This window comes from Mercenaria mercenaria, chromosome 16 (assembly GCF_021730395.1).
Source record: "Mercenaria mercenaria strain notata chromosome 16, MADL_Memer_1, whole genome shotgun sequence".
Lineage (NCBI taxonomy): Eukaryota > Metazoa > Mollusca > Bivalvia > Venerida > Veneridae > Mercenaria > Mercenaria mercenaria.
The window spans coordinates 70,188,813-70,211,897 of record NC_069376.1 but is presented as its reverse complement, the minus strand read 5'-3'; the positions used below and the strand labels follow the sequence as shown (position 1 = coordinate 70,211,897).

The 23,085-nt window shown below is 37.2% G+C and overlaps 1 protein-coding gene across 1 annotated transcript in view; it reads right to left on the bottom strand.

Annotated features, from left to right (window-relative positions):
- Positions 1-23,085, bottom strand: part of LOC123540187 (dolichyl-diphosphooligosaccharide--protein glycosyltransferase subunit STT3A-like) — a 285,963-nt gene that overhangs the window by 106,848 nt on the left and 156,030 nt on the right. The window lies entirely within an intron of this gene.

Here is a 23,085-nt window from a genome sequence, read left to right as displayed (position 1 = left end):
CCAGCAGAATAGCAGAACAGCAGAATAACTCCAGCAGAATAGCAGAATAGCAGAATGGCAGAATAACTGTAGCAGAATAACAGAACAGCAGATTAACTCAAGCAGAATAGCAGAACAGCAGAATAACTCCAGCAGAATAGCAGAATAACTCCAGCAGAATAGTAGAACAGCAGAATAACTCCAGCAGAATAGCAGAATGGCAGAATAACTCCAGCAGAATAGCAGAACAGCAGAATAACTCCAGCAGAACAGCAGAATAACTCCAGCAGAATAGCAGAATAGCAGAATAACTCCAGCAGAATAGCAGAACAGCAGAATAACTCAAGCATAATAGCAGAACAGCAGAATAACTCCAGCAGAATAGCAGAATAGCAGAACAGCAGAATAAATCCAGCAGAATAGCAGAATGGCAGAATAACTCCAGCAGAATAGCAGAACAGCAGAATAACTCCTGCAGAATAGCAGAATAGCAGAATAACTCCAGCAGAATAGCAGAATAGCAGAATGGCAGAATAACTCCAGCAGAATAGCAGAACAGCAGAATAACTCCAGCAGAATAGCAGAACAGCAGAATAACACCAGAAGAATAGCAGAATAGCAGAACAACAGAATAACTCCAGCAGAATAGCAGAACAGCAGAATAACTCCAGCAGAATAGCAGAATGGCAGAATAACTCCAGCAGAATGGCAGAATAACTCCAGCAGAATAGCAGAACAGCAGATTACCTCAAGCAGAATAGCAGATTAGCAGAATGGCAGAATAACTCCAGCAGAATAGCAGAATAGCAGAATAACTCCAGCAGAATAGCAGAACAGCAGAATAACTCCAGCAGAATGGCAGAATAACTCCAGCAGAATAGCAGAACAGCAGATTACCTCCAGCAGAATAGCAGATTAGCAGAATGGCAGAATAACTCCAGCAGAATAGCAGAATAGCAGAATAACTCCAGCAGAATAGGAGAACAGCAGAATAACTCCAGCAGAATAGCAGAACAGCGGAATAACTCCAGCAGAATAGCAGAATGGCAGAATAACTCTAGCAGAATAGCAGAACAGCAGAATAACTCCAGCAGAATAACAGAATAGCAGAATGGCAGAATAACTCCAGCAGAATAGCAGAATTGCAACGGTTTCAATTTTAATCAAACTTGCACGCAACTTGTATTGGCATAATATCTCGGTTCCTTTCGAAAACTGGCCAGATCCCATCATAGGTATCAGAGTTATGGCCCCTTAAAGAGCAAAAGTTTGCTATTTTTGGCTTGTGAACACGATAGATACTTTAATAAAACTTGCACACATCTTGTATTGGCATAATATCTCGGTTCTTTTTTGAAAACTGGCCAGATCCCATTATGGGTTTCAGAGTAAAAGCTCCTTATAGGTCCAAAATTTGCTATTTTGGCCATTGAAGCCATATAGAGAGATTTCATGTATGGTTTAATTTGATACAAACTTGCAAAATATCTTCCTCAATAAAAAATGTTGTATTCCATGATGAATCTGTCAGATTCAGTTACAGGTTCTGGTGTTACTTTATATCTGATTACCTCCCCTGATTTTATTCAAAATGGATTTATCTCAGTAAGTACTTATAGGACTCATTTGAAATTTCATTATTATCATTAGTTGGACTGAGCCAATCAGGGTAGATAACTGTAGACTGAATTTATGTAAAATTACCTCCCTTTATTTCAAACTTAAATGGGTATATCTCCCTAACTAGTGAAGATACTGATCTGAAATTCAATTTATGCCATCAGATGGACGTGGACAATCAGTGAATATACATATTGACTGAATTTATAACAAATTACCTCATTTTTTATGTAAATGAATATACCTAGCAGCTTTTAATGCAATTGGTTTGAAACGTTATTTATGTCTTCCATGGTAAGAAATTTCTACTTTTACTTACTTTTATAATATATTGTTGTAAATGCTTGTACTCTGTATCTTCTACATGCATAGACCAATGCATGATTACTTCCCTGATTTTAATAAAATGGATTTATGTCAGTAAGTATTTATAGGACTCGTTTGAAATTTCATTATTGTCATTAGTTGGACTGAGACAGTCAGGGTAGATGACTATGGACTGATTGTATGTCAAATTACCACCCTTTGTTTCAAATTAAAATGGGTATATATCCGTAACTAATGAAGATACTGATCTGAAATTTCATTTATGCCACCACATGGACTTGGACAATCAGTTTAGATACATATTGACTGGCTTTATGACAAATTACCTCTCTTTACGTTTTATGTAAATGGATATACGATAGCAGCTATAACTAGATTGGTTTAAATGTTATTGAAGTCTGCCAGGGTAGGGAATGAGTCATGCTAGTACAAAAATGCAGCATTTTAGCCTAGGACCCTCAAACTTGGTATGGAGATTGGCCTTGGCTATCACGCGACCCTTAGGTCAAAAGGGACTGTTACAAGAAAATGTGTATCCTGATGATATTTAATGTGTATGCCTATGTGATATATGTCACAACCTAATCTTATCATAAAAAGAAATTGTACTCAGGTAGGCAATATAGGGCCATCATGGCCCTCTTGTTTATTATAATGTTATTTAAATTCCAGTAGTTTCTATAGCAACAGAATTTGTTATGTCTCAATATCTGTTGAATATATCTCATTGTGTATGTATTAAGGAAAATGGTAGGGTGTTACAGACTGCTCTTAAATGTGATCCTCAGATGTAAAATGTCATTTCAAATGTGACTGTATCTGTTTAATATATAAGTGGGTTGGATAATTTATATGATTAGCTTTTTATGTCTCCAACCACACAGTGGTGTGGGACACATATTGATTTACTCCTGTCTGTCTGTGTCTGTGTCTATCTGTCAGTCACAAATCTTGTCTGCACTCTATGTCAAACATTTCTCATCCGATCTTTACTACAATTAAATAAAATCTCTTTGACCATAAGACCTCGGCAATTTTGACTAAACTTATTTTACATTGTATTCAGAATCTTTTGGTGTCATTTTCATATATATTGTTGTAATATATTTCGACACACTGATGAGCAAACTAATTTGTGAATTAAATTTTACAATGTATATATTTCTATATTTAATTATGTTAATATTATGTTGACCTGAAATGTACATTATGCAATACAGAATCATAGTTTGCCTTTCATGAATGTGTCTGTGGTTTCCCTGCTCAGGGGAGATTAACAACATTGTTATTTATATGTTGTGCTGATTGACATTAAAGGTCTACAGATGATTGGTTATATTTGACAATTACGGAATCCTGTTGGGGCCATTTATAATGTCGCCGTCGCGTTTGTGGGGTCGACACACGATAACGCGAAGTGACATAGCGACATTACGAAGTGACACGCGACAATCGCAAACGACGGCGACAATCCCAACGACAATGTCGCGATATTCCACTTTAAATGTCGCCTTTCAAAAGCACGATATATCGCGATGTCACTTCGCATTGTCGAGCGTCGTATCGCATTGTCGCTATGTCACTTCGTAATGTCGCGATGTCACTCGCGTTGTCGTGTGTCGACCCTGCAAACGCGACGGCGACATTATCAAACGACATGCGATAATCACAAACGACGCTCGACAACGCGAAGCGACATTTCCAAATGTCGTATCGTATGTCGCGTGTCGCGGGTTTGGGTGAGGTCGACGCGCGACAATTCCAACGATACACGACACGCGAAGTAACACTCGACAATACGAAGCGACATTTTCATAATGTCGTATCGCATGTCGCCCGTCTACCGGTGAAAGGGTAAGATAAAAAGCTGTATTTCCGTACTTTTCCGTACGTAAAATGTCCATGTTTTTCATTAACTTCAAATAATTGTAGAATGTTACAAACACAAGATATTTTAATGAAATAACTTTTATAAATTAAATTCAAACATTGTGTAAACGGATATGTAACTTGTATAATTTTACCGCCGACGGTTTCGTCAAAGACCGTCTCAAAATGTATCATTTTTCGTGAAAATATGCATACTTCTTCATATATTAAATAGAGGGGTGGTCCTTGTCTGAGAAGCCATATCTTCATAACCCGATGTCTGATTTTAATAAATGATACCTTGTTGCAAAGGGCAAGCCAGTACCTAAAGAAATGAGGCCACGTCAGGTTCGAACCCGGTCGGCTAGGGTTCAAGGTCAAATTCTGGTAATATGAACTTGTCAGAGCAGTCAAGACAGTCCTGGAAACCCAAGCACTACCTTCACTGAGTCCAATGACACCATTGGAGCAATTCTCATGGCTCCCCGGGTCGGACCAGCTTAGTCTTGGCCAGCACCCTACCGTATATAACAAGTTTAATCATTTTCTGATACCTGTCCTGAGGTCTGATGGCATCATATGGACTTGTAAGTAGCTTAAATGTAAAGCCAAAACATCTACGAACATATTCATATAATTATTGTATAGGTAGGTACCTGGGGTGTAGAGACGCGAACAAGGGTCAAAATCTACCATAGTGTCATTATCAACTGAAATTCAGTATAAATTACGATAATAATAATTAAAAAAAAATAGGACGGGTATCAGAAAATGATCAAACTTGTAATATGCGGTAGGGTGCTGGCGAAGGCTAAGCTGACCCGAACCGGGGAGCCATGAGAATTGCTCCAATGGTGTTATTGGACTCAGTGAAGGTAGTGCTTGGGTTTTCAGGACTGTCTTGACTGCTCTGACAAGTTCATATTTTGAGAATATTACCGGAATTTGACCTTGAACCCTAGCCAACCGGGTTCGAACCTGACGTGGCCTCTTTTCTCTAGGTACTGGCTTGCCCTTTGCAACAAGGTATCATTTATTAAAATCGGACATCAGGTTATGAAGATATGGCTCCTCAGACAAGGACCACCCCTCTATTTAATATATGAAGAAGTATGCATATTTTCACGAAACCGTCGGCGGTAAAAATATACAATTATATATCCGTTTAGACAATGTTTGAATTTAATTTATAAAAGTTATTTCATTAAAATATCTTGTGTTTGGAACATTCTACAATTATTTGAAGTTAATGAAAAACATGGACATTTTACGTACGGAAAAGTACGGAAATACAGCTTTTTATCTTACCCTTTCACCGGTAGACGGGCGACATGCGAGAAGCCATTATGAAAATGTCGCTTCGTATTGTCGAGTGTCACTTCGCGTGTCGTGTATCGTTTGGAATTGTCGCGCGTCGACTCTCACCAGAACCCGCGACACGCGACATACGATACGACATTTGGAAAATGTCGCTTCGCGTTGTCGAGCGTCGTTTGTGATTATCGCATGTCGTTTGATAATGTCGCCGTCGCGTTTGCAGGGTCGATACACGACAACGCGAAGTGACATCGCGACATTACGAAGTGACATAGCGACAATGCGATACGACGCTCGACAACGCGAAGTGGCATCGCGATATATCGTGCTTTTGAAAGGCGACATTTCAAAGTGGATATTGCGACACTGTCGTTTGGGATTGTCGCCGTCGTTTGCGATTGTCGGGTGTCACTTCGTAATGTCGCTATGTCACTCCGCGTTGTCGTGTGTCGACTCCACAAACGCGACTGCGACATTATAAATGGCCCCAACAGGATTCCGTAGACAATAGAGTGTCAGTCTCAGATGTAATGTGAAGATATTTCTAACTCTAATCTCATATACAAGTAACTCATAAATGTGTTGAAGCATACTTAAATATTTTTTATGTCTTTTTGTTTTATATATTTGTATTGTCTGTATGTATGCCGATTAGAAGTAATTAAATAAATGCACATGTTGTTTTCAATGTTGTTGGTTTTCCTTCTTATTCATTTTCCGTACGTCTTATTACCCTGAAAATACAACTGAACAGTTTGCAGCTCTAAGTGAAAGACGCTGTCCTTCACTTGGGCACATTTTGAGAGATTTTGTCACATACATATATCTATGTAACATTCTGTTTCTGAATTTAATTATTTATAGAGACTGAAAATTCGGTCAGTTTGTGACATTTTTAACACGTTGTTTCCCGCCAATTTAACAGGAACACAGTATTCACAATTTGATAAAACTATATGGAGAGGTGAGCAGATTTTCTAAAAGTACTTTTAAAGCTTCAACAAACAGGGGCGTAGCGTGATCAGTTTAGATGTTACTCAAGGGAAGAGTGTGGGGTAGAGGAATCCCCTCCTCCGGCTGGATCTGGGGAGCCTCCCCCGTGGAAACTTATGAGCAAACCTAGAGAAAGCAGGGTGGCTTCTGGTGACTTTCCTCACCAAAACTATGCTTCCTCAGTTTTGAACAAAATATTCACAAACGGCTCGGAATGTAAAGAAAGGTCTATGTAAGTTGATGAACGATACAAATCGGGGTCGGTGAGAGGGGTGGGGCTGGCATTTTGGAAGGACTTGAACTAGGCTGTTTATTTATTCAGGACGAAATTTGTTATTCACAAATTAAGCAACATGAGCTCTTTCTCCAAACTTATTTGTTGTATACAAAATTTGCATTCACTATACATTTTACTATGGAAAGTCAAAAGCGTTAAACATTGGAGTAATAGTATCAATGACGGTCCTTTCCGCGAGATTGCACGCGTAATCTGACGTCCTTCACCAAAAATATGAACAAAATGGCCTCGTTCCAAACATTCTTTCAAAATTGGACGCCAAAATATTCAAAAAGAACATTTAATTATAGCTTTAACTAATTTTTCTGACGTCAAAGATCACAACTGAATGATATGACTGGAGTTAAACATATTTTAAATAAAAACCAGGAACTGTATTTTTATCAGAAGGCGAATTGTAGTTGAACGTGGGTGGGTCTTTTTTACTGTGACTAAAAGATCGATATCTTGACATTTATTTTGATTTTCTGATACTCCTGGAAAGCAAATCAGTTATTTTTGTAGCAAGCTGTCGTAAAATTGAATGGTATTTTTGTGCGTTTATATGGGCATGAACCACACTGGAAGGCTTCTTGCCAGTCAATCAAAAGATTCACTAGCGCGATTCATGAATTTGCAAGAAGTCCAAGAAAATAGCATTCAATTCTTAAATAAAGTACACATGTGTGCATACGTGTTACAATGGAATATATGCAAATCACCTTGCAATGAATACTATAAACTGCCTAGGAACTGATTAGACTGCTGAGGACAAACTTTGACTTATGCACAATTTCAAAACAGAAATAAAATGATGAAGCTATTTTAATAGATTCCTATTTCATTCTTCAAGTTCAAATATTTAATTACTAATGTCGTCTACACATTTCCTTTATTATCGCTTCATGAACTTGGATTTTATATTTCAGCCTAAACATCTGTCACAAGACTTTTGTCTCTGTATCATTATTTACTTGATTTCCAAGGATGTAGAGATACATGTTTTTGAAAATCAATGTTCATGGCAAGGACGATTGTTATATTAAAATGCAACATGCAACTTGTAAACATTGTAAACATGCAACAGATGGCTAAAATAACCTTGGTCTAGAAATCAATATAATGCTTACAACATTATTCTTTAACTGCAATATTTAAAAGAGAATTTACCGTAAATGCTGGTTATGAGCATTTATTACATATGTGTATCCTAGGTTTAAAGAAATCGAGGTATTACCGTATTTCAAAGGTATTGAGGTGTAGGATGTATAATTATTTCATGCGTTAAATAATTTTGATTGATGTATTTTACTGGCAATACATTTTGGGAAATGGGTGTCAGGGTATAAGAAGGTGACTGATGTTGAAACTTTATTTCTCTATAGTCCCCTTTCCCACGACTGGGTGAAGTAGGGATGAGTCTCTTAGCATAATGACCAAGAACGTATAAGGTAGAAATGAATGAATTGATAGTTTATATGACTGATGTTGAGTGTTATACTATGGCAATGCGGATAACAAAGCCTAAATGTTAATATATGAATTTGTTCTTTTTGCTCCCGTTCATTCTCTTTGATTATGGGATAGATAATTTAGTTTTGTTTGAGCGTAGCGAAATAGGAAATAATTAACAAATAATCAAGGCCTTCGAGTGGTTTATCGTCTAATTTCCCACGGTTCAGAGTTCAGATGCGTAGGAATTGAACCACGAAGGCGTTAGCCCGAGTGGTTAAATACTGAAGCATCTTAACCGTGGTAAATTAAACAATAAATCACAACATTTCCGTCTTTGTTTAACTGGAAATCAAATCGAGCCATGTTAGAATACTTGGGAATTCATAGATGTTACAGAAACAGTTGTTATTTTACTAGTAATGGACAATTGCCATTAAGAAGATTGTTCTTATGGTCAATAGTAGCTATAGTATATATGCATCTGAAATCATATGTGTATTTAGAATTTTAAATACATTTAGATTTAAATAAGTATTTACAATAACAAGTGCAAGTGGAGCAAGAAAAAAACAAAATTTAGAAATTTTGATAGAAATTTTGATAAAAGAGCAACAACAGTCTGCCGTCACAAAAAATTATAACAAAGTCAAGGTCCAAGACAACAGCATACTCATATGCTATGACATTGTCCATACCTCCATACCTCCATACCAACTCCTGATCAGTTTTTTATTGCTTCTATGGAGTTTTTAACCTTTTTAGTTTTTATTTTTGGATCTTAAATGATACTCAGCTGAGTAACCGAGTATGCCACGCTACGCGCATGACAAAGGTCTATTGGCTTTAAATTAAATTCAATGCTTCTATTAATCATGATAAGTAATTCAAACGTCAATATTATTTGATGAACGCTAATGGTCAACGTACGCCATTAAACAGGAATGATTGTACTGTATGAATTGAACGTCGTTTTGCGATCTTGCTGCTGACGTGCATAGGGGATTCGTCTTGAAATTCAATGATTTTATTAAGCATTTTTCTCTTTTTAATATGATAATTGTTCTGCCATTCTGCTGGAGTTATTCTACTGGAGTTATTTTAATGGAGTTATTCTGCTGGAGTTTGTCTGCTGTTCTACAGGAGTTATTTTACTAATTTATTCTGCTGGAGTTATTCTGTCATTCTGCTGGAATTATTTTCTGCCATTCTGCTGGAGTTATTCTGCTTTCTCTTATTCTGCTGTTCTGCCATTCTGCTATTCTGCTAGAGTTATTCTGCCATTCTGCTATTCTGCTAGATTTATTCTGCTGTTCTGTTATTCTGCTATTCTGCTTGAGTTATTCTGCCATTCTGCTATTCTGCTGGAGTTATTCTGCCATTCTACTATTCTGCTGGAGTTATTCTGCTGTTCTGCTATTCTGCTGGAGTTATTCTGCCATTCTGCTATTCTGCTGGAGTTATGCTGCTGTTCTGCTGTTCTGCTATTCTGCTGGAGTTATTCTGCTATTCTGCTAACTTCACACAGATTCCGTGGTCACATGTTCGAAACGGATCAAGAAAGAATTCCCAATGGATATCAACTACTGCTTCTATAGAGGCTGTTGAAAAATTTGTACGATTAAGAAGGAAGAAACGCGGGAGTCGATCAGTGTGCAGAGTTGTCAAGATAAATAGGAAAAAACTTGAAAATTATGCAAATAAATGTGAACTGAGTGTAGAACAGGATTTACCACTACATCAAGAGACATTTTGCGGCAATGGATTCTGGGAAAAAGTCGTTCCTTTTGAGAAGAAAACTGGAAAAATATTAGATTTAACTAAAATGGAGGTTTTAGATACATATTTTCCGAAACAACCCAATGATCCAAAATTTAACGAACGAGCATTTTTTGCATTTGAATAATTCGTTGTTTATGTTGTCATGTGTTCAGTGTTTTATCATACTCGTAATGTTACTCTACTTGGTCGGTATAAATGTTGCTCATTTCAGTAACTTGACTCAACAACACAAAGTCAGCTATAATTTTGTTTGGATGCGTTCTGTATGCTTCCTAAGAATACCTTCAGTTGTTTAAAGCATGTATAAATAATTGAATCACAGAACTACATACTGGTAGTAAAAAAGCTAGACAGCAAGGACAAGTAAAATATAGACAAATAAAGAAACACAGCGGGTGCTGCCTTTGAACATTTCGTGGTAAAACAAGAATTTAATTCGGCGCATACAAAACCTCACGCTAAAAGTTATAGGGCAGTGTAATTAAAAATTACTACCTCCAGATAAATAGGCTTATGGTACCAAGGTGTACGAAACATTTTATAAACAGCAAAAATGCTTGTGTAAAAATATATATATGAACCAATTAAGTATACAATCAATGCCTTTGAAGAAGACACAGCAACTAAAGAAATACTTCGACATTGTTTATAGACATGCATTACGTGAGTTTGTTCTATTTACATTGCAGCATGTTCAGAAATAATGATCAATTACACAACAGAGAGAAAAACATCCATCAAATTGTTCACTCAATTACTTTATAACTGGTTTAGAGAAACACGTTTTGAAGTTATCTCAATAGTAAAATAATAGTATATGTATTTTATCCTCATTTTTACTGCTGTTTACGTTCGTTGTAGCACACATATCCGTTTGAATATAAATAAAGATGATGTTGGGTTTAACGTCACATGGACATAATTATTGGTCATATAGCGACTTTCTTTCTTTAATGGTGGAGTAATACCTCCGGGGGTGCCCCTCCGTGCATTTCGGGCAACCGGGTAGAACCACCGAGGCTCGAACCCACACTGGTGGGTAGTAATTCAAAGTCAGCGACCATAACCACTCAGCCACAGAGGCCCCTTTGACTTTTAAAAGGAAACGTAGAGCAGAATACGGTAGTACTGATACTCGAAGATATCTACACACACCATTATTTGGATGATTGTATCTCCCGCTATCAATATAACGGCGGCAATAGACTCCTTAAAAGGTGTGTACAAATTGTAGCATTGCCTAAGCATTTTAAACATATTAAATTACATTTTGTCTCGTAATGTTTTACACGGTTATCTTTTTTTAACAAATATTATTAAACAGCGAGAAATGCATGTTTGATAAAGTAAAACACTATACAGCTGCTGGAATGGATTCACTCTGCATATAATGCACAACTTTATATGTTGGCAAACATTCCTGTAACGTTTTGCAAGTTTGAGTTTCTTTTCAAATCTGTAAGTCCAAATTTATTGGCCTGGTAAATGGAATATTCACCATTTTAATAATTTTTTCAATTTTAGTTTAAATTTGGGGCATACAATTGGTACTACTGTGTACAAGCAGAGGTAAAATACGAGTTATATATATATATATATATATATATATATATATATATATATATATATATATATATATATATACTGGTTTTACCGTAAATTCGGGCAGTCGTCCTAGGACTATAGTTATGGGAAGACGTGTTTCTAGGTGTCAAAACATAACTTCACTGTTTCAGTCAAATGTATATTTTATCGATTTACTGATATATACCTATATACACCATCAGAGTCGCAAACATAATGTTTTCTTATCAGGCAGATCACGTGGGCAGTGTATATAGTATATTCTATCCCGGCAGTTTTCATAGGAAGATACATCGTTTGACGTTACTGGCAGTTTTGGAAATCATAGTAGGCAGAATACATAATGTACATATATATAAGCAATACAGGCAGAAAACATAATGTACGTATATATAAGTAATATGGGCAGAACACATAATGTACATATATATAAGCAATATAGGCAGAGCATATAAAGCAGTCATATGGGCAGTATCGTGTATTTATTTTAGTACCCAAACGATAAGAACAAAACAACCAATTCTGTTACATTTTACGAGTCTTCCATTCATACATAGAAGTAATAGCGACAATTATGCGGATATATGCATGGCGGAACAATAAACGTCATCTGATTAAGTTTGAGAACATACCAACAGACCAGCAATATGGAAAACGAAAAAATGCAATGGAGCACCTTGACTTAACCATAAAAGAACGCCGAGCCCTGTTGCACTATTTTCCCCTCCACATTAAATCTACATACATTTGCAATAACAAATTAATGGTACTCCTTGCAGTACTTCCTAGTCCATCACATGCGCATGACGTATTATATTCGTTTTCTTTTCTTCTTCATCGCTATTTTCTCTGTTTTATCAACCGCATTAGAAAAGAGAGAAAAATGCAGCAAAATCTGGAAACGCCTTTTGCACGTATTCAAAACTTCCTGTTACATATTAAATATAAAACGTAAGAAAGAGAACTAATATCATTCCCACCTAGTTGGAAACACAGTACCTTTTAGACGGTTTAAAAAGTACTGGCAACTGAATGCAGTCAGCCCATCCTAGTCAACTGATACCCATCGATGCAAAAGGTTCGCGATTTTTTTCACGTTTGCCCTTTCGCAAGCTAATATACCAGCGAGTCTCCCCAAAACCATATCTCTGTCTTTTGAAACTATTTTGACGCTACGGTGCATTAGTATTTATAACACTTAATGTATAAGCATATGATTTCCATCTGCCAGGTTTCATTTTATCAGCAAAAGACCACCACGAAGGACGTGAAATTGCTGGACACACGTTTTCCAGAATGTCCCCTGTAAATTGCCGCGCATTATCTCCTTAATGAAGAAATACTTAAATAGTTCATGGAATTATAAGATATCATCAGAAAACAATGAAAGCATCTTGTCATCTCACAGGTGTGCCTTTAATCATCTTTACCTGACTGTATTGGTGCCGTGGCCGAGAGGTTATAGCAATTGACTGCGAATCAGGCGGACCGAGTTCGATCTCCGGTCAAGGCGTGGTGTGCTGGGGGTGACACACTTTACTACCACAATGCCTAAGTCCACCCAGCTGTAATGGGAATTGGTAGGACAACCACTGGGACTCTCCCGTGACGCTGTTTACTCTGGAATGGGTTCGTCGAGCCCGATTATTATAAGGATACAGTCATTTAGATAACCCCCCATCTTCCCTATATTTTTTTTTCAAAGTTTCTGCAGCGTTATCTTAAGGTCTAAAAGTAAAGTTTAAGCAATTTAATTTTTCAGGCCTCATATTTTCCTTTTCATTTAACAAAAGCCTTAGTTTCTCTGGAATCACACAACTGGCAAGAGAAACGAGATAGGTTTTTCATCTTTGCATTAATAAGACCCAGCATGCCAATTTTGACCGATTTTGTCGTCAAATGAAGTAATAGAGTCGATTGATATCACCGACAAAACTTCCAAATCTTGTTTTCAGAAGCAAGTAAAAGCCTTGTTCTGTAAACAAGTTTCTCTTTCCTTGATGTAGCTACGCCAGTCAAATTTCAACCAGCGAATGAAAAGGCATTTAAGAGCGTGATTATTCATTTAACTTGTTCGCAACACCTCACATATCAAAGATATTAGCAAAATTCCGTAGCGCGAGGACCGCGAAGTCGCGAGTTCGATCCTCGGGCGGCGGTCATTTTGTTCAGTGGCGATTTGAAAGGAACATTGATCTTGGAATTCAGACCACACTTCGAATCAGTGGGAAGTGCAGCTACTCGCGGCGTCCCTGTAAAGAATTCATGAACGCTGGTTAGGTAAATTGCCTGTCGTTACATGGCTGAAAACTGTTGAAAAAAAACGGCGTTAAGGTGGAATGCGCCCCAAATTTTTTTTCCGAATTTCGTCCGAAATTTATGCGATACAAAATTCAGGATATATTGCGATAAGGTTCCGATTTTACTTTGTCGCCATATTGTGTTGAGTTTTTGCTATTGTGTCACAAAAATGGCCCCTGACGTCACTTTTGGCAACGCCCATTTCCGAATGATCTCGGCATTTTTTCCTTCCTGCGACTCTAAGTCATAAAAATGAAAAATCAACATAAATTTCACTTTGCATTAGAAAAATGCTACTCAGTGAGACAAAATTAGCGAAAATAGATTGACGCTTACGACGTAAGGGACGATATGTGACGTCAAGAACGGAAAATCTCACATCAAGGTGTTGCTATAAAAGTTTGCCTTAAATCCAGTTTATAAAAAATCGGCTCGATAAAAAAGTATAACTTGGGTATGTTGTTTTCACACCCCCCCCCCCCCGGTTATGGGGACGTCTAGCAGACATATATAAACTTAGGGGCAACCGACTTTTATTTTTCCAATTGACGAATTTACCCCTACCCATTAAGAAAATAAGAAGGGACAGAAGGGACAACAGACAGGAGAAGCAGAAAAGCATGAATCTAGCTCTTCATTTGGTCTTTTGGTGTCCGGTGTGTAGCACCAGTACGCAGGAGACTACCCTGGGCTTCTGACCAGTAGCTAATTCAGTCTTTTAGATTTAAAAATCTGTTCCAGATTTAAAAATGGACGTCACGTGACCATCTTACATATACCTGAAAGAAAAAAAACAAGAATACCCTGAAGGTCCTGTAACGCTCACCAGAGACATAGAAAAATGTAGTAAAGATCAAACAATTAAAATATTTGATAAAGTGTTTGAGAATAATTATCTGTAAAAGGATTCTGGGAAGGCAGAGAATACCGGAAACAAAAATAGTAATAGCAGACTCCGTTGGATTGAGTCAGTTCACGAGAGGGTAAGAAATATGCTATAACCTCTACGCCCACTAGGGTCCAAAGAAACTCGTAAAGTAGAGAAGATTCAAAATACACCTAAATTTGGATGTTACCGTGCATGTTGTACACTGAAAGTGGTCTCATTTTCCCTATGGCCAGTAATAAAAAAGTTACAATATAATCTTTTATAGTAACACAAAGGGACATAATTCTAAAAAAATGTGTGCCATCATAGTGGTGAACATTTCTGCCAAGTTACATTCAAAATCCCTCGCATGAAGAAGAAATGCTCCAGACAAAGCATCTGGAATCGACCTTTAACCTCTAAGTAATACCTTACCTTACACCTAGAGCCAGGGCTTTGCGCACAAAACATCTTGTCTCATCACAGGAAATGTTTGTGCCAATGATTATTCAATCCTGTTGGCCCCATGACAAAAGTTATACACCGACAGGAAAAAAATCCTATTACCTTCTGATCTCAAAGTGTGACCTGTGACCTTTAGCTAGGTTCTAGGTGTTGCGCATGGACATGTGTAATCTGGGGACATTTATGCAGTAATATTGAATCCCTTGATGGATGACAAAGTTCTGGAACGGACAGGAAAAAACCTATTGACCTTTGGCATCCAATTGTGACCTTGACCTTTGAGCTAGGGGTCCGATTTTGTGCATGACATGTGCCTCATCAGTAGGCACATTGTGCTAAGTATATAAAATCCCTTCATGGATGGCAGAGTTATGGGACCGGACAGTAAAAAACGCCCTAGTGACAGTTGTCCCCAATGGGTGACCTGACCTTTGAGCAAGGCTCCGGCATTGTGCGACAGGTTGTCTCATCATGGGGAACATCGGTGCGAAGTAATATTGAAATCCCGTATGAATGACAGAGTTATGGATCGGGGACAGGAAAAGACCCTTTCATGCCAGGTACAATTTGACTGCTAAGTGTTGGACCTTACTTTGAGCTAGGGGTCATTGAACGTTGTGCAGAAGACACCTCGTCTTATTATGAGGTTACAATTGTGCCAATTGATAGTAAAATCCCTTCATATGTGATGGGAGAATTATGGACCGGACAGGAAAAAAGCCCTGGTGACCTTTGACCTCAAAATGGGACCTGGACATTGAGCTAGGGGTGCAGGTTTTTGCGCATGACACGCGTCTATCATGGGGAACATTTTGTGACAAGTCACATTAAATCCCCTTCATGGATGAAAAGAGTTATGACCGGACCGAAACAGACCGGTTATTTGGCCTGTTAACATTGAATGCTAAGTGTGACCTTGACTTTGAGCTAGGGGTCTCAAAGTTGTGCCTGACATATCATCTATTATGAGGTGACCAATTGTTGCCAATGATATTAAAATCCTTCAGGGATGGGAGAGTTATGGACCGGACAGGAAAAAAGCCCGTTGAACCTTTGACCTCCAATTGTGACCCTTGACTTTAAGTAGGGGGTGGGTTTGCGCATGACACATCGTCTCATCATGGGGAACAGGTGTTCCAAGTAATATTAAAACCTTCAGGGATAAAGGTTATGGAACGGACACGAAATGCGACGGACGGAATGACAGAATGGGCCTGAAAAGCGAATTCCTAGAGTCCCCGAAACTGGTTTTCAACCAGTAGGGGACTAAATAAAATCTTGAACAAGAGCTGTCTCCATAGGATGACACATGCCCCGATGGCACTTTAAAGAATAGTTATGGCCGATGTTCGATTAGGACCTTTGCCCCCTACGGAGCGGGGTCTTGCGCGCGACATGAGTCTATGTGCACACCATTTATGCGGTAGTTTTTTAAAATCCATGCATGAATGACAAAGATATGGACCGGACACGCCCATCAATGCCCTTCATGCAAAAAAGGGACCTTTAACATCTAAGTGTGACCGGGACCTTTGAGCTACGGACCTGGGTCTTGCATGACACGTCGTCTTAATGTGGTACACATTTCATGCCAAGTTGATTTGAAAAATCCATCCACCGATGACAAGATATGGACGGGACCGCCACCCTCAATGCACTATCCCTTAATGTCTAAGTGTGACCTGACCTTGAGATACGACCTGGTCTTGCGCGCGACACGTCTTTCGTCTTACTGGGGTACAATCATGCCAAGTTATTTGGAAAAATCCACCACCGATGACAAGATTTGGACCGGACAGCCCATCAATGCACTATCCCTTAATGTATAAGGGTGACCTTGACCTTTGAGTCAGGTCAGGACTGGGTCTTGCGCGCGCACGTCGTATTACTGTGGTACACATTCATGACCAAGATTTTGAAAATCCATCCATCGATGACAAAGAATGGACGGACACGGAACCATCCAATGACAATAACCTTTAATGTTAAGTGTGACCTTGACCTTGAGCTACGGACCTGCGGGTCTTGCGCGCGAAACGTCGTCTTACTGTGGTACAGTCAGCCAAGTTATTTGAAAATCCATCCACGATGACAAGTATGGACAGGACACGGAAAAATGCGGATAGACCGACAGACTGACAGACCGACAGACAGACGGTTCAAAAACTATATGCCTCCCTTCGGGGGCATAAAAAGTTATTTTCTCTTATTCATGGATGTAGGTCATCATGGTAAATAATATTCCAAGTTTCAAAGTAATATTTCTAATGGTTTAGGAATAAAATGGACTCATGCTCTACAAATTTCTCGACCAAATTTAAGGACTTTTCAAGTTGACTTTTATTTTCAAGTACTTTACATTTAAATCTAGGGTTACATTTTGCCATTTACTTGCCAGAAATCATTGCCCTTACATGGTTACTACATTAGATTGAAAAAAATATGAATAATGATAAAGATATAAGCAGTGAGAGGCTAAGTTATAAAAAAAAAAAAAAAAAAAAAAAAAAAAAAAAATAACATGTACATTTCTTACAAAATACACAATCGTTGATCTTACTGGAAAACTGCCAAGAAAAATTTTAGTTTTTTTTTGTCTCATTTTTGAGAGAAAATGTAACGTAAATTTGGACAGTTATGGATTTTCAAGGCCATATTCAGCATTACAAGGCATTTTTGACAAATCCAAGGACCATTTCTGCTTTTTTTTTTCAAGGCAAGACTGAATTTAAGTACTTTCAAGTTTGAAACCTTAATTCAAGAACTCTTTCAAGATGTATGACCCGGGATGGGTACGAAAATCGGAACGTAGGTGAGGATGGTTCTCCCCTATTCTTTGAAATAATCCAGTAAAAACTTGTATCTTCCTAGGCAGGACCATATTAAATCACACTTGATCGTGTGCAGAATCTATGACTAACAATACCGACTTCTGGTAAACGGTATAACTGATACAGTTTATTGTTCCAGGTGTAAGGTTCGATCTTCATGTTTTAAAACATAATACAAGTCCACTCCCTCACTTATATCCAACGTATTAATTGTACAGCACTCTTTCTTCTACTCACAGAGCCGACAACTACAGGTTCAATACAGGGCCCACAAATACAGGTTTGAACATTTACATGAAAGCAGCATCCAAGATGTACAGATTTGCTTTTACCCGTTGGTAGAAGATATAGGTTGTAATACAAGAAGTCAAGGGAACACACTTTATTTCCGAAGGAAACTCTACAAAAATGTTTTACAAGATTTAAACAATGTACCTGTAATCATATTCTGGGATCATGTTAGAAAAATATTATAAACATTTTGTAAAGAAAAGAAAAACATCGTTTAACTTTAGTATAAGCTCATGATTGTTTAGTTTTGCAATTACATAAATAAATGTAGGAAACATACAATTTCGAGTGTTAACAGAAAAGTTGACCATTACATATTTAATTGTTTTACTTACATAATCTTTTGAATGAAGGCCTCCCCATACAAACGTTAAAGTTGACACACTAAATTTCTTCAGAGAAAAAAAAAAAACACTATATTCCCCCCCCCCCCCCCCTAAGTACTGTAGTTAATTGAGTCTGGTCTTACTTCATGCAATAAGATAATATTATTAGATTGTAACACTCCAATCATAATTTCAGTTCTTTAAAACAGGCTGGTAAATACATGGTCCTTACATTCAAAAAGTTCAGTCATGTGACCTAACCATATATCAAAGAATATGCTTTAACCTGGGGACCAAGGTGGTCAAGATCTCTCACCAGTGTTAAACCCAAATAGAAACTGCAGCAAAGGTGACAGGCACCCAGTAGAAAGACTTTTTCAAATCTCTGAACTAGATATATCGTGAAAAGCGGTTTTAATAATTGACCCATTCGACCTAGTTTGAACCCTGGATGACCAATATTGACTTTAAAAATACATGTCATATATACAGCTCAGACCATTATCACTTTCCAATGCCACCATATATAGGGTTTCACCTTGAGAAAAAGTGAAAATTAGGTAGATTTAAAAATACTGCATTTTTTCAAATGCAGGAATATGTACTGGTACAAACTACCCACAGATAGCAAAATACTTTTAAAAAATTAAAATACTTGGACATGTGTAATTCAATGTCACTTTTGAAATCTAGATTAGAAGAGAGTCCATTGACATGTCAACAGATTTTTCAGTGCGGAAGTAGGAATAAACAGTAAAATGTTTAGATACTTTTTAACTAAGTGTGAAAGGGGCATAATTTGTCAGCATTCAAAACAGAGACATGGGAATGTATTTTGATGTAGGACTCTGATGTATAACTACTGTGAATTCAAATCAATGCTTGCCGTAACAGAGATATAGACTTCAGCTAAAAATATTCCTAAGTTCATGGGACATAATTCTGTCAATATGCAAATCAGAGTTATGGAGATTGTTTTTGTTGATGAGAACTTTGATGGTAAATAACTATTTCAAGTTTCAAGTCAATAGCTCTGACAGTAACATAGATAATTCACTATAAAAAAATTTTAAGTTAAAAAGGGGCATAATTCTGTAAAAATGCAAATCAGGAGTTATGGGGATGGTTATATTATGAAAGACATAGAACTATTTTAAGTTATCAAGCCATAGCCTTGCTAATAACAGGAATATATGAAATAATAAAAACATTACCTAAAATTCTAAGTTAAAAGGGTCATAATTCTGTCAAACTGCAAATCAGATTTATGGCGATGTTTTACTGATGCAGACTTTGTAATAATATAATTTTAAGTTTCAAGTCAATACGGTTGAATACTAACAGACATAACTGAATTTATCAAATCTTTAAACCAACAGCAATGCAACAAAAGAGACAGTAAAAGCTTCCTTTTTTTCGAAAGGTACCTAAAAAGCCGTAAGTCCACCCATAACCATTTTCACACATGGAGAAAATCTGCCATATATATATGTATACGTATATGTTGTAGGACCAAATGGATCTAGGCAGATCCAGAATTTGTTACAATAGTATAGTTAACCTTGGGACCCTGTCAAGACAATGTAAAAGGTGAATTATGACGATCTTGAGAAAAAACATAATTTTAAGATAACAAGAGGACTAGTGGCCTGAAACTGGTCACCTGAGTACAGCCTGAAAGGAGAAAAGTCTAAATTCTTTGGAAAATAAATTTAGGAGGTCAAGGCAAGGAGCTTCAGGCAAACTTTGTGAAGATCCATCATTGGTTCATGTGAAGAAGCGTTTGAAGGTTTGTCTATTTTTAGCCTATGGTGGTCCCAAAGGGGGGGGGGGGGGGGCAAAACAAAATTAATTTAAAAAACTTGAAAGCGGATCTACAAAAATCATTCCAGGTGAAGTTTTCATCCAAATCATTCAACATTTCATCGAGAATAAGTCTTAAAGGTTTTTCTATTTCAAGCCCTAAGGGCTGAACAAATCTTTGCAACAAACTTGAGAGACCAATGCAAGATGCTTCAGCCAAATTTGGTGAAGATTCATCCAAGTGGTTCATGAAAAGAAGTGGTTTGATGAGTTTTCTATTTCAAACTTGGTGGCCCCTATAATGGGCCAAAACAAAATTCGGCCAAACAAAGTTCAATAACAGTTTAAAGAAAAAGTCCTTTGCAGGGTTATTCTATTTATAGCCTAGCAGCCCCACTCAAAGGGGCTAAACAAAACTTTTGAACAAATTTGGTAACGGGACAATGAAAGGATGCTTCAGACCAAAATTTGGTGAAAATCATTAATCAATTCATGAGACGACAGTTTGAAGAATTTCTTTTTAGCTCTGGTTGCCCCTTAAAGCGGCAAAACAAGTATACTTAAAAAGCGTAAAAGAGGCCCATCCAAGGATCAATTTCTGGATAGTTTCAACTAAAGAAATCAGCTGTTCTCAAGTAGTTTAAAGAAATTGTGAACAGATGCACAAAGGGCAAGAAGATGAAAAGTTCGATACACAAGCCTTAGGATTGTTCAGACAAAATTGGTGAAGATCAATCAATGTGGTCCAGGAGAAGTGTTTTAAAAAAATTTTGTAGCCCCTAAAGGGGGCAACAAAGTCTTGAAGAAAATAGAGAGTGGCCTTTTAAAAAGCCTGCTTTAGCCAAATTTGGTGAGATCCATCGTGTCGTTAGGGAGTACTAGTCGTTTAAAAGTTTCTTTTCTTTTTTGCGTAGCCGCCCCTAAGGAGCCAACAAAATTCAAGCAACATGAGAGAAGACCCCTGAACATGCTTCATAACAAACTTGGTGAGATCCATCAAAGGTTCATGAATAGAGTCGTTTCAACCTTATTTCTATTTCAGCTCTGAGGCCCCCTAAAAGGGGCCAAACAAAATGCTTTAACTGACAGAGGTCTTGCAACGGATGCTTAGGGCCAAATTTGGTGAAAATATTAAAGAGGTTATGAGAAAAAATAGTTTTAAAGGTTTCTCTGGGGCCCAAAAAGGGGCCAAATTTAATTCTTTGAAAAAAAATTGAAAGAGGACATCCAAGGATAATTCCTGTGAGTTATGTAATGATGTCAAGTGGTTCAAGAGATGTTTTTAGAAAATTTTCTGACAGATGACAAGACGGACAAAACGCGGTCAAATAGCTAACCTTGTCACTTTGTGGAAGGTGTGCCAAAAATGTAAAACAATGTCTGGACTGCATTCAAAAACAATCATGATTTTATTGCTATGCTATACAATACAATAGATTACGGCATTGTAGAACCTGAGACGACCCGGTTATCATCCCTACGATGTTCAGTCTTCCATAATTAATTTTAATCAATTTACATAACCAGTTGCTATGTTGGATCGGTGGTCGTTCTCAGGTCAAATTTCTCCAATGTCAAATTCATAATGTCTGAAGAATTTGTCTACAGGTTACTTCCATTACACAAACTTGAATATAAAGAGATAAATTTTAACCAAGTTAGATAACAGTGCATTCAAGTTCTGTTGATTAACCAAAGTTATATAAGATACAGTAATTAATTAAAATAGTCACATGACTTACACAAAAAAAGAAAAAACGAAGCATGAAAATGCAACGATAGACAACCGTAACTATGAAATAGTGCATAATGGCATCGGGCAAAGCAACCTAGAAAGTAAACTGATTGGTTTTCCATTGGTATAGCAAATAGTCACTTTGACTTTATAATATGTGACGAATCATTTTCACTTAAAAGAAGCAAATTTCATAAATTTACATAACAGTTTATTTTTGGCAGAATTCATAGCCTTGTGTTGTTCGATGCTTGTTATTAAAAACCGAGGGATAGTTTTAAAATTCCTACACATATGAACTTCAAACCCACTATATATTCTGACAAATGACAGTAATGTACGTGCTATTCTTAAGCAAATAATATCAAAATTTTCAAAACTACATTACAAATTGACCAATTAAATGCATGTGGATGAAAATTACTCTGAATTATGGATTTCAAAATAAACACAAACAATATGATAAAAGTCTCAATCAATGTGTCAAAATGTGTATGTATCGGAATTCCTATCATTTCAGTAGTTTCACCTGTGCACCTGAACGGTCGATAGAAAAACTATAGAACTCCCAGGTAAAAAGTAGTTTATCAACAAGTAAACGTTGCAAAAAAGTCCATCCCAAAACCATCTGTAACTTTCAATCAAAGGCCTGCTTTCCTGAAATAATGTTAGATCTTGTTCGGATTTGAAACACCACTTCTGACATTTAAGGTGTCGGCCCGGTTACAATTTCTCCTTCTTGCTGTATAGTAAAACAAGCTCTTTGGAAATGGATTGTGGACTTTCACAACAAAACTGCAGCATGACAGCTCGGTATTTGAAGAGTAATACTATCCAGTCAATATATCACAGAAAAACACACCATCAAAACTTTTTATGACTTTTTTGCTACAACATCAAAGATCAGTCCATGTTTAAATTTTCCACTGACATCTGTTCATGGACACCAGTCTGGTGTAGTTTTTTAAATCTTCCGCACAGGAAATGTAATCCTGAAAAACACACATAAAACAACTGTTAAAGACATCAGAAATGACAAAAAATGTACACAGTATCAATAAATACATTCTCCGGTGGTGGCTGTTCTACATCTGCATCAGTATCTGTTTCTGTTTCAGGACTCTGTTCTGAAGTCTGGATCCCCATCAGTATCATCCATCTCCTCATCTAAGTAAAAAGGAGAATCATCAATGATCATGTTATTTAATGGAATCACACATGTTTTAACCTTAAAAGCTTTTCTTGTGTTAAGTATGTAAAAACCA